Source organism: Astatotilapia calliptera, chromosome 8, assembly GCF_900246225.1.
Source record: "Astatotilapia calliptera chromosome 8, fAstCal1.2, whole genome shotgun sequence".
Classification (NCBI taxonomy): domain Eukaryota; kingdom Metazoa; phylum Chordata; class Actinopteri; order Cichliformes; family Cichlidae; genus Astatotilapia; species Astatotilapia calliptera.
This window is the reverse complement of record NC_039309.1, coordinates 10,029,020-10,039,854: the sequence shown is the minus strand read 5'-3', so window position 1 is coordinate 10,039,854 and position 10,835 is coordinate 10,029,020. Positions and strand designations below refer to the sequence as shown.

The window sequence follows — 10,835 nt, the reverse complement described above, 5'->3', positions numbered from 1 at the left end:
TCATTTGTGTTAAAACTTTAAAATTGTTTGAAAAACGTAACTAAAGTAAACTATGTGTTACGACCCTACACTCAGAAAAATTATGGTTCTTAAATGGTTCTTCAGATGTCTTCATGGTTCTTTAAAGAACCATGAAGACATCTGAAGAACCATTTTATTTTGTGGATGGTTCTTCAGCTATTACAAATGGTTCTTTAAAGAACAAAAGGTTCTTCATCCTTAGCAATCTAAGTTTGATGGTGTAAATGGCATAAATATTTACTCACTATAACGAGGCTGTGAATTATACTGTGTGTTTTCTTTGCGTGCATGTGTGTGGGAAGGGGGAGGGCGGATTACCTGGCAATTACCCTTTAAGAGAAGATGGTAGGAAACTGAATATTCAAATAAAAGTTAGAAATATTTGCTTAAAAATATACTGGTGGCAGGGGTGGGGGCCAAAGCCTAAAGACCCTAACACCCCCCCCCCCCCCCCCCCCACACACACACACACACACACCCCTAACCCCACAAACACATTATAAATATGGTGAGTTAACAAACAGTAGACACAATACACACATTCAAATACTGTACTTTAGTTTTAAATTTTAATAAAGCATTACTATTTTCTACTCCAAGGCATTATTTTTGAGATTATTATATATTTTTGAAAATATAGCATAATGATAATACTAGTTATTGTAAACTTTACAAACCACCCAGCAGTATGTAAAGTCAAATTATAAAATACAAGTAAATAACAATTGCAGAACAGAATGTCAGTGTAATGAACACACACTTCGTTTTGACAAAGCACAGCTTAGGTAAATGATCTGAGTAGTTGTTCATCACTGAGCAATTTGTTAATATGTGTTTCGAGCCAAATAAATGACAGGGAGAGTGACGTCAGAACACGTCATACTATAACCTCCCGGGAGCGGACGGAGGGGGTCAGTCGTTGGGATGCGCATGCGCAGACAGAGTGTGCGAGCGGCGGGCCTTGACCTTTTGGGGGAAAAAAACTCACGGACGGTGACAGCGAAACGGATAACAGTCTTCAGTACCTGCTGGACTTTGAAGCTGTGGATTCTGGGACTGTTAGAAAAGGTAAAACATTTTCATTAAAACCTTATTACTGTTTTGTTTTTGTTACTCGTCATTGTAGCTTGCTGTTAATGTTGTGCTAACAGTAGCGATTAGCTAGATAAGTTAGCCGTTGAGGTCAGCGCAATTTAGTATCTGGTATACAGAAACTGTTTTCCTAACAAAACCACTGTTATAATTAAGTGAAGGTGCTCCCAGCTAATTTGAACCTTTGGCTTCTAAAATATGTGGTTCAATTGCGTGCTGCGTACATAACTTAATGTCAGCTAGACCGAAATTAAAATTTAATATATTGTTAAAGTCACTAAAATGGCGCCTGAAGCCTGTTGTGGCGTGAGCTCTGTGTCTGCTCTAGAAACTCTGAAATTCTGTAGATCTGAGCCGTACACTAAATACTCACATGAACCTGTACTTTGAATTCTGTATGAGCTGTATAAAATACTGCTATGCATAAGAGTTTTGAATGAATAATTAGATTAGATAACTCTTTATTGTCTAATCGAATTATATAGAAATGAATAGAAATGTGACACAAGAGCACCTCTGACCAAAAAGCTGTAGATTTTTCTTGTTTGCACAAATTAATCCAGATTCACATTGTGTTCACAGCTCCAACAAAATGAGGAAGAGGAGAAACACAATTAGGTTGAATTACAATTGGATGGAAGGCGAGGACAAGGAGAAGGAAGCTTAGGATGAGGAGGAAGAGAAGCAGCAGGAGCATCTTTAGGGATCCCTATGATGTCATTGAGGTTTGTTTCATTAATATGGTCCTCTCACAAAGAAAGATGACTTGTTTTAGTTCACCTACTTCCTGTATTAAATAGTGATGTGCAAAATGTTGTGAAAAACCATGGAGCAGGCACGTATAGTGCATCTGCAGGTAAATGAACATCAAATCTCTAAGACAGACTGAAATCTGTATATTTATCACCCTTATGATAAAACCCATGTCAGCCATTGGTTTATGGACTTTGTATTTTGAAGCCTCAACATTTGCTTTATTGCTGTTGCTATGTTGGGACCATATTAGGATGAGGGATCAGAATCTGGAGTCATGCACACTATTGTTTCATTTAGTGTGTATCCATAAGATTCGTACAGCAGATCCAAGTTGTGCCTTGAAAACAGGAAAGTCGTCTGCATAGAGGAGAACTGTAATAGCAGGCTTGTACAAAGTGAGGCTTTGTGCACTTGTTTTACTTCTGTCACCCTGATTTGATGCAGATTTCACTTGAAATCAGGCAAGAACTGGATTTATTTTTTATAATGTGTTCTTGTGAATTGATTGTGTATCGCATATGTTTGATTTGACTTTCTGCAAGACAACAGTCGTCCACTGGCCAAAAAAGTTTTCCAAATACCTCCACGTGATCAAGCCTGGATTTAGAAAAGAATAGCAAAAAAAATCTGCTCCTCCTGCTTCAGATGCAATTTGTGTTTCTGTGTTCAGAGGCGGCGGCGAGAGGGGAGACCTCTGCTCATCCAGCTGGAGAGCCTGACCAGGAGGAGTCGAACATTAACTCAGCTCTTTCAGGGCACCCTGCAGACTCGGCTGTTGGCATCGACGAGGGATGACGTGAACGCCAAACTGGAGTCCATCACAGGTCAACTGCAGGTATGCGAGTCAGACCTTCTGAGGGTTTCACTTTTCTCTCTTCTTTATAATTGACTCTTTTCTCTCTCTTTCAGCTCCTTGTCTCAGAGTGGGAGGGGTTTGAAGCACAAAGGGAGGAACTTGTCGTTTGGTTGGCTGATATGGATGTGAGGTTGACCAGCTGACAGGAAACACCAGTGAAAAACTGAAACAACTGCAGGTGTGGGCTTGTTTTGATATGACATATATTTGATATGATACATACATCAGAGACATTGTCCTAAACTGGACTAACAAAGGACAATGAGTACAACATGAAACGTCCATTACATAGCGTAAGGCTGTAGTTCATTGATCATTTTAATCATAAACTTGTTGAAATGTTTTTACTGAACATGCAAACATCTGCTGATGAAAATGTGTTGATTTATTGGTCTGTTATGAAGCTATTTGTAACCCAGTTCCTAAAATCATCTCAAACAGAAAGAGAAGAAAAATTAAAACATTTAATGTTCATTGTTCTGTTCTTACTGTCCCGGTTAATGAAAGTGAAATGAGATCAAAATAATTATTTAAACATAGAAGGGATGCAGATTATATATGATATGCTCTGGTCAAACAAGGGTTAAGTTTCTCAGAGGGTTGATGAGCTCTGATGAGAGCCTATTGTTTTACTCCACTCCTCACATGTCAGCCAATCGGTGAAGCTCTAGGCAGCTCTTGTCCCTCCTTAGTACCAGCTCCCAAGTTTTCAGTCTCTTGCTTCTACAGCCGAACAGAGCAGACGGACTAAAACTTTTGTTATCGGTAAGCTGGAGAAATTAACCTCTAACGAGTTAAAAGAAATACCATCTAAACTGATATTTTTCACAAATTATGTATTTGCACTTGTTGTTGTCAAGGGCAGAGCGAAACCGGAGGGTTTACTGAGCTGTGGCTCCATGTAAATGCTGAGCATCCACTCGACGGCGGTAAGCTAAATGTGGCTAATCAGACACGTGATGTGCGGAGTGTGGGTACAGTTGTTGCATGTCTCTGAAACGCTGTTGTTATGCTAGTTAGATCGTTAACTAAGTCATTAACATGTGAAAAGCTGTAAATGGTTAAAGCAGCTAAAAATAACTTTATGAGAGATAATTGTAATCAGACTTTATCCTGCTTCCTGTTTAAATTTTGATGTCAATCAGTTTTACAATACTCAGTATTGAACACTTGGAGGTAATTTTTAGTGTATTTCCACTTGTACTGGTAGGCCTATGGTACAAGCGGGATTAAGCACGTCTATTTTAATACTCCTATTTGTGGACTGAGTCCTTGTGTTTACGTGTTATTGAAATTGATTATTTGCACTTTGTTCAATTTCTGATAAGCATTTGCATATTATTCCATTTCTTAAAAGGGGTAATATACTTATTTATTTGTGATTAGATATATATGTACAGTGAGTTTATTTTGATCGATGTAATTAATGTTTACAATGAAAGTGAATTATATGGTGACTATAATTCCTGCATGTTTGCAACCTTGTAGATAATCTTTAATGTTACTGCAGGTTACAAATAATTGAACCTTGATACTGTGAAATTTTGGATATTGATACTTTGACCTTTGAAACTTGATATTTTAATGTTGTACAACATGACTGAACTGATGATGATTGAATTGATGATAGCTGATCTGAATAGTAGTTACTGCACTGTGACACTACTTTAGTTTAATTTGTGAGAGTTATCCTTAAAGGGCACGTGACATATATTTGGCCATTGTTTATAGGTCAGGTTTTTATATGGGACGAATCCAAAGACCAGGTCAGCGATTCCAGAACCCAGAGTGTTCCAGTGTTCACTGGATGGCGAGCCAACCCAAGATCCTAGGAGGCGATATACATATACACGCACGATCATTTGCACATTGATGGACTACAATCCTCTACTGTACAAGTAGTACGGTAGGACAGACAATCACACACACACACTCCTTGTCAGACGAATTCTATGGGCCCCACCGGTACCATTTGGACTTAAAAAAGACTAATTCTTTTACTTGTGCACAATTTTATTTAATTCTATTTTTTTTTTGCTACTTTGGGGGAAATTTTTATACTTGACATTCTGTTAAAACCTGTTGTAATACTGTGTTGTTTACAAATTTCTTTTACAAGGCTTAACATCACTAAAGTACTTTTAAAGCCACATAACTGTGTTTGTCTGGTTTCTCTGCCATTCGTGTACCAGAGCTCTAAGAGTCGTTCTCAGTCTTCTGACACTAGCCCAAATTGCTTATTACTTTGGTAATTATCCATTGGTACTTTATGTAACTCCACGTAAGTGCTACATATTGCTATTTCTAATGTGTTTTATCACTTTCTGATGTTTTATTAATTAAACAATACATGTATTGTTGTGTTATCTGTAGCTATAGTATTTATATTTATTTATAGTATAGCAAATATATTTAATTATTACTGTTTAAAACACTAATATGTGACATGTATTAGTAGTGATGTTGTGCTGAGGGTTAAAATGCCTTTTTGTCTTTTGGTAACTACAAAATGACAAACCATTAATATATGTCTATGCTGTGCTCGTATTTATTTTACCCTGCTCAAATTCAATTTATGATGCATTTTATTTTGAAAGATTTAAAATGGTTTTTTAAAGAACCACTCAAAAAAGGTTCTTTAAAGAACCATTTTTAAAAAGGTCCTTTGAAAAACCATTAAAGGTGCCCCAAAGAACCATTTCTTGTTGGTTCTTTGGGGCACCTTTAATGGTTCTTCAGTGAACCACTGAAAGAAATGGTTCTTCAAAGAACCATTGTTTGAAAGGTTCTTCAAAGAACCATTGTTTGAAAGGTTCTTTGTGGCACCAAAAAAGGTTCCTCTATGGCAGGGGTGTCAAACTCAAATACACAGTGGGCCAAAATTCAAAACTGGAACAAAGTCGCGGGCTAACGTTAATATTTATTAAAAAAAAAAAATCTTCCTCCAGATATAAGAATGAATCTTTTCTTATGGACTCAAACAAGTTTTGCTGAAAAACTGAATATGGAACAAGCAAAGCTTAATACTAAACAATATATATATTAGCTGTATAATACCAGTAGGCCAGCTCTAATAATAATTTGGTATGGCTTCGCGGCCAAATATAATTAGGCTGCGGGCCAAATTTGGCCCGCGGGCCAGAGTTTGACACCTGTGCTCTATGGCATCAGTCTAAAGAACCACTTTTGGTTCCAGTTGGCACCTTTATTTTTCTCAGTGTAGCTGGGCCTCCTGATACTGCCCTTGTGTGGGCGTGGTGTTTTTCTTCGCCTCTTCTCTTGCTCCACCCCTCTGTCTCTCTCTTGCTCTTTTCTCTCCCCAGGGCACAGCTGCTGCTCATCAGCCTCATTTACCACCTGGGCCCAGTCAGCAATCACCTCTCTGAGGTTATATAAGCTGGGGATGGGCTGGATGTGGGAGGGTGGTGTTCTCTGGTGTTGCTGTGTTGAGTGCCAGGTGCCAGGTGTGTGAGTGGCCTGCCTACAGTGTGGAGTGGTAGGAGCAGTGGGGAGAGGTTTCTGGTGGTTTTCCTCTGTGCTGGTCAGTGTGTGATACTGGTCTAGGTGTGGAAAAGGCCTGCTGCGTGTGACCAGTCCCACCATGTGTGGCTCTTTGTGAGTAGCTCTTAACTGAGCAGTGGTTTTCCCTAAGTGTCTGTGGCCTCCATTATTTTGTTTGGCCTGCCTAGTTATTGCTAATAGCGGCGTTGCTGTCTTTTTCTGTTGAAGCCTTATATTTTTCTTTGTTGAAGTGGTCACCATCTCTTTGGGTTGGCCTGTCTGATTTATCATTAAAGCAGCGTTGCTGTCTCTTTTTGTTGTTACTGTTTATATGAATATTGAGTTAATTGATTATAATAAAAATATATTTTGTGTTAAATACCTCTTCCTGGCGTTCTTTTCATTTCAACCCGGATCAAACTGTTACTGTCCCCCACCCTCTTCGCCTAGCTTTCATGTGGGGATGTAACACTATATTAAATTACTTTCTACACCCAGTGTCAGAGGACATAAAGGAGTGGACTTACTGGCATTCCCAGAGAGTGCTTATATCTGGGTTCAATTTAACACATAATGAGGAATAGGTGTGACACTCTGAAATCAGAGGACCTTGATATTAAGATGTGTCAAAGGGAGGGCACGATGTTTTATGGGAAATTCATTCCAGCTCTTGCCTCACTGAAGTAAAATGACTTGGAATAACCAAGTTAAGACCTTTAACTGCTACAGATGTCCTTTTAAAATAAGTATGATCAAGTATGTTGAATCTGATGCTAAGAAACCACAACTGTTTTATATCAGTGAATTTAGACTGCCACTGTAATAAAAAATGCAAACCAGCCACAAAGAGAATAGCTCATTTCCTGTTGTATTATAATATTGACTGCAGTTTTGTTGTATCAAACAGGACAGACGATATATCTTGACTTAAAGCTGACATCACTAGAAGTGCTAGGAGTCATCTTTGATGGTTTTATTGAAGTGGGGCACTTTAACCATTTTTAAAAAAAAACAAACTTTTTTGTAAACAAAAATGGTTAATGTGCCCCATTAACCTCCAAAATCCCCAACAAAATGATTCATGAACTAAAACATTACAGACTCCTATTGTGTGTAGAACATTAACTGCAGACAAGGACAGCTTGGTTCAACTTCCCCCACAGTAAAATACTGAAGCCAAAATTGTAATTTTAACTGTTTTTGCTGGTAGTTTTAAAATAAGGACTTGTTTAAAACCAGGTAATTACAACCAGGATGCTATATTTATAAAGTCATTCAATTAAACTCAAATTGTTTCTTCAATCTGAGAGTCTTGACTTTGATTTAGTACAGTTTCAAAAATGCACAGTAATGTTACCAAAAACTTCCAAAACAAAACTTCTACTCGGTGTCCTTTGTTTCCCGGACAGCAGCACTTCCTACCTCACATTTTCAACCAGTGTCTATACTCCATAAAGCAGATGGCAGGATGAGGTAGAAAGAATTTTACTCAGTGTGGAACGGGGGTCAGTCTTACTGCTAGCAAGGGATGAGGTGGAGGAAGGTCAGACATCAGAGCAGAAAGTAAAAGGTCAGAGGAAGACACTGCAGCTTTTGAGGAGCCTAAGCAGGCACCTGCCATCCAGAGTAGAAAGAACTGAAACACACACACGGGGAGAGAGAGAGAAACATTCTTTAGCAAATCACAGATCCTTACTGGTTTCCTAGTTGGAGCCAGTTCAGTAGGTTTAGACAGATTCAAGATTAGGCAGTTCATTAAAGTAACAAATGACCTAGAGTTCTCTGATAAGGGGGGAAAAGAATAAAGTGAGAACTTAAACAGAATGAAACCAAATGAGATAACAAATCCCACAACTTCAGACCTAGGTTATTCAATAAATTTTGTCCACAACAGACATTGGGTGTCATTAACTTGCCCCTGCTCGGGCTATTTAATAGCTGGCATTTCCTCCTTGTGACCTTTAACCTTCAGGCTCTAATGTCTGGCCCCCGTCTACCTGATCTCCTGACTCCTGACTTAGCATGACTCCACTTCCACAGTTTTGAGTAAACTATCTTTTGGCCTCACTCAGCCAGTAGAGAAAATCAGAAACTGAATTTTTTTGGGGCATAACAGACAGAACAGACCAGACTTCACTTTAGCTTTTTAGACCAAACTAATTATAGGAGCTGCTCTTAGATTGGGACCCTCATTACATGTCAACTCTTAATGAATGCAATATATTCTGTTTTATTACTGTGCTGCTTCATTGACGGAAAAATTACAAAAGTGGGAGTCTATTTATTGATTGTCATGTTTCGGTGACTGCTAAACTAATGTGTGGACTAACAAATATTTTAAGCTCCTATTTCCCATCTCATCCTGTGGTCTGTCTCTGAATTATTGTTCTAAACTTTCAAGCAATTTGTAAAATTGGTAAACAATGTATTGTGAAAGACCTTACTACTTTGCGTGTACGGGTCAACAAGTTGACAGTATCTCAGGAAACGTATTCCCTTTTCTTTTAGTTTTCATGCTGTTGAAGATTATGGAATATGAGATAAAAAATATATATTTATTGCTCCCACGTTGAATGGAATACTTCAAACAGCAGTGATCATTCACTTCCAGCTGGTTTCACTTTAAGCAGGGAAGCTACACATTCTCAAACCATGAGACTCCTGAAATTAGAAGGTGAACATGAAGGTCTGGTCATTCTGATACAAGTCAATGTGTGTACTCTGCACAAGCTTGACGTACATGTTGGAATCAAATCATTACAGAGCACAGCTGCAAGTGGTCAGAGAAAACATTTTGGGAGGAATCTAAACAAAATAAAGACTGGACACAGTGCAGCTCTGCCAAAGCTATGCTACTCAAATTTAAACCTGGTGTGGTTTTGCCGATGTTTTCAATATAACTTTTCATTATGTTAAGATAACTAGCTGGTGGCTGGTGTTGAAATTCAACCATAATTTGACATACAGCCATTAATGAAATGTGGAATATTGTAGTATTTGAACTGTAATAACTTATAGAATTTTTGAATTCTCGCCAAAAAGATCAGCAGTCCAACACAATTGCACTAAACAGACATGTAGCTGGACTGAGCAGAGGACAAACAAGTGGGGTACACAATCAGTCAGTCAGTGAATCTGGGTCCTGTGACACAAATTCAACACACATAGAATATCGTTTCTTCCCTAACCTAAATACATCCTCAAAGTCACAGTAGTACTGCAGCCAAAGGAGCAGTGTGTGATAGGAAAATGCTTATCGTGCCAGGCAGTAAGACTGTAAAAGCCTTATATACATAAATGCCTTGAAACCAGGAGGGAAAGCCAATAAAAATGCAGCCTGTGCAAGTTAATATACCTATCAATCACTATCACAGCTCTAACATTAAGAAACAAGATGGTCTGATCCTTTTGCTGCAGATCTTAAAAACTAAGCTAGCTAAGACAGCTTATTTTCTTAGAGGGTCAGCATATAAATGTATTTGCCCAGTTGCATCCCATTGCTTGCAGTCAACATGAAAGAAGCTAGGAATTAACTTAATTATGTCCTTCTTAAAATCTGGATTTCTTATAGGTAAAAGTTCAGTCCTGTTACCCATGCATGAAGACCATGGGGTTCTCTTTTTTGGAGAACTGCTCAGTAGCATATTCATTTGTGCACATATTCTCCAACACAACATGCCCTGGAGGAGCTTAGATAAGTTACTATAGCAAGGTACCCTGGTGAGTTTTGAACCACCAGCTGTAAAAAATGCAGGATGAAGTCGTAAGTTACCTTCCTAAATCCCCAGTCCTGGTACATGGTAAATGCCTCAGTTTCATCTGCTGGTCTATATTAGCTGAAAGATTTGAAATAGCATTCTGGCAAACACGGTCCTTGTTTTGCTATAAACTTGAATGATTACATGAATGCAATCAGAGCATGTTCAAATTTAACTGGCAAATGGAACTACAAAAACTACAAATGGAAACCATAAAGTACCAAAAATCTTGTCCTTTGCTTAAAGATTTCGTGTTTTTTTTTCTTATCCAGAATCTGTTTATAGACATTAGTCTTGGGCTGAGGCACTTGGAGCATAAGTACAAACAGTTACCCCCTGCTCTCTCTCACTGCGCACATCACTGGATAGATAGATACTTACTGTTAATGATGATTTTCATATTTAGTGACAGACTGATGGAGCGTTCACAAATTCAAGCTGAACAATAGGACCATACCGCCATCTTGAAGGAAATGTTCAGCTTGTCATTTAGGATACAATTAAGTGAGAATTACTATTGCTGTAATAATGCATGTTTTTCTTTGATCACTGCACAAAATACTGGAAGAGCTCGAAGCAAAATAATATGTCTGCGGTTCCACCATAAAGAAAACAAACCATTTCCTCATTGCCACTTGTACTGATTGCACAAAGCATACATTAGTATGCATGCATATTACACTCATACATTTTCCGTTTTCTGTTGATGGGAGCAGGTTTTTTCTCACACAAGCAGCAGCACTGTGGTGTTGAACTGCTGCACTTAAAGTGTACCCTGGTGTGCAAATAGCTGGGACACAAAATCACCCAAGTGTTTGTTTTGTAACCTTGTTAAAAGTGTGGAAAAAGCA

At 38.4% G+C, this 10,835-nt stretch overlaps 1 long non-coding RNA gene across 3 annotated transcripts; it reads left to right on the top strand.

The window, feature by feature from the left end:
• Nucleotides 1–704: 704 nt before the first annotated feature.
• Nucleotides 705–4,875, top strand: LOC113028393 (uncharacterized). 3 transcript variants are annotated; one of them, XR_003273228.1, is made up of 6 exons: nucleotides 705–1,089; nucleotides 1,696–1,838; nucleotides 2,540–2,704; nucleotides 2,779–3,490; nucleotides 3,591–3,654; nucleotides 4,457–4,875. It is a non-coding gene; the product is annotated as an uncharacterized LOC113028393 (long non-coding RNA). The 3 variants fall into 3 exon arrangements; XR_003273227.1 differs by having other exon boundaries at nucleotides 3,586–3,654; XR_003273226.1 differs by having other exon boundaries at nucleotides 2,779–3,654.
• The last annotated feature ends 5,960 nt before the right edge of the window (nucleotides 4,876–10,835 follow it).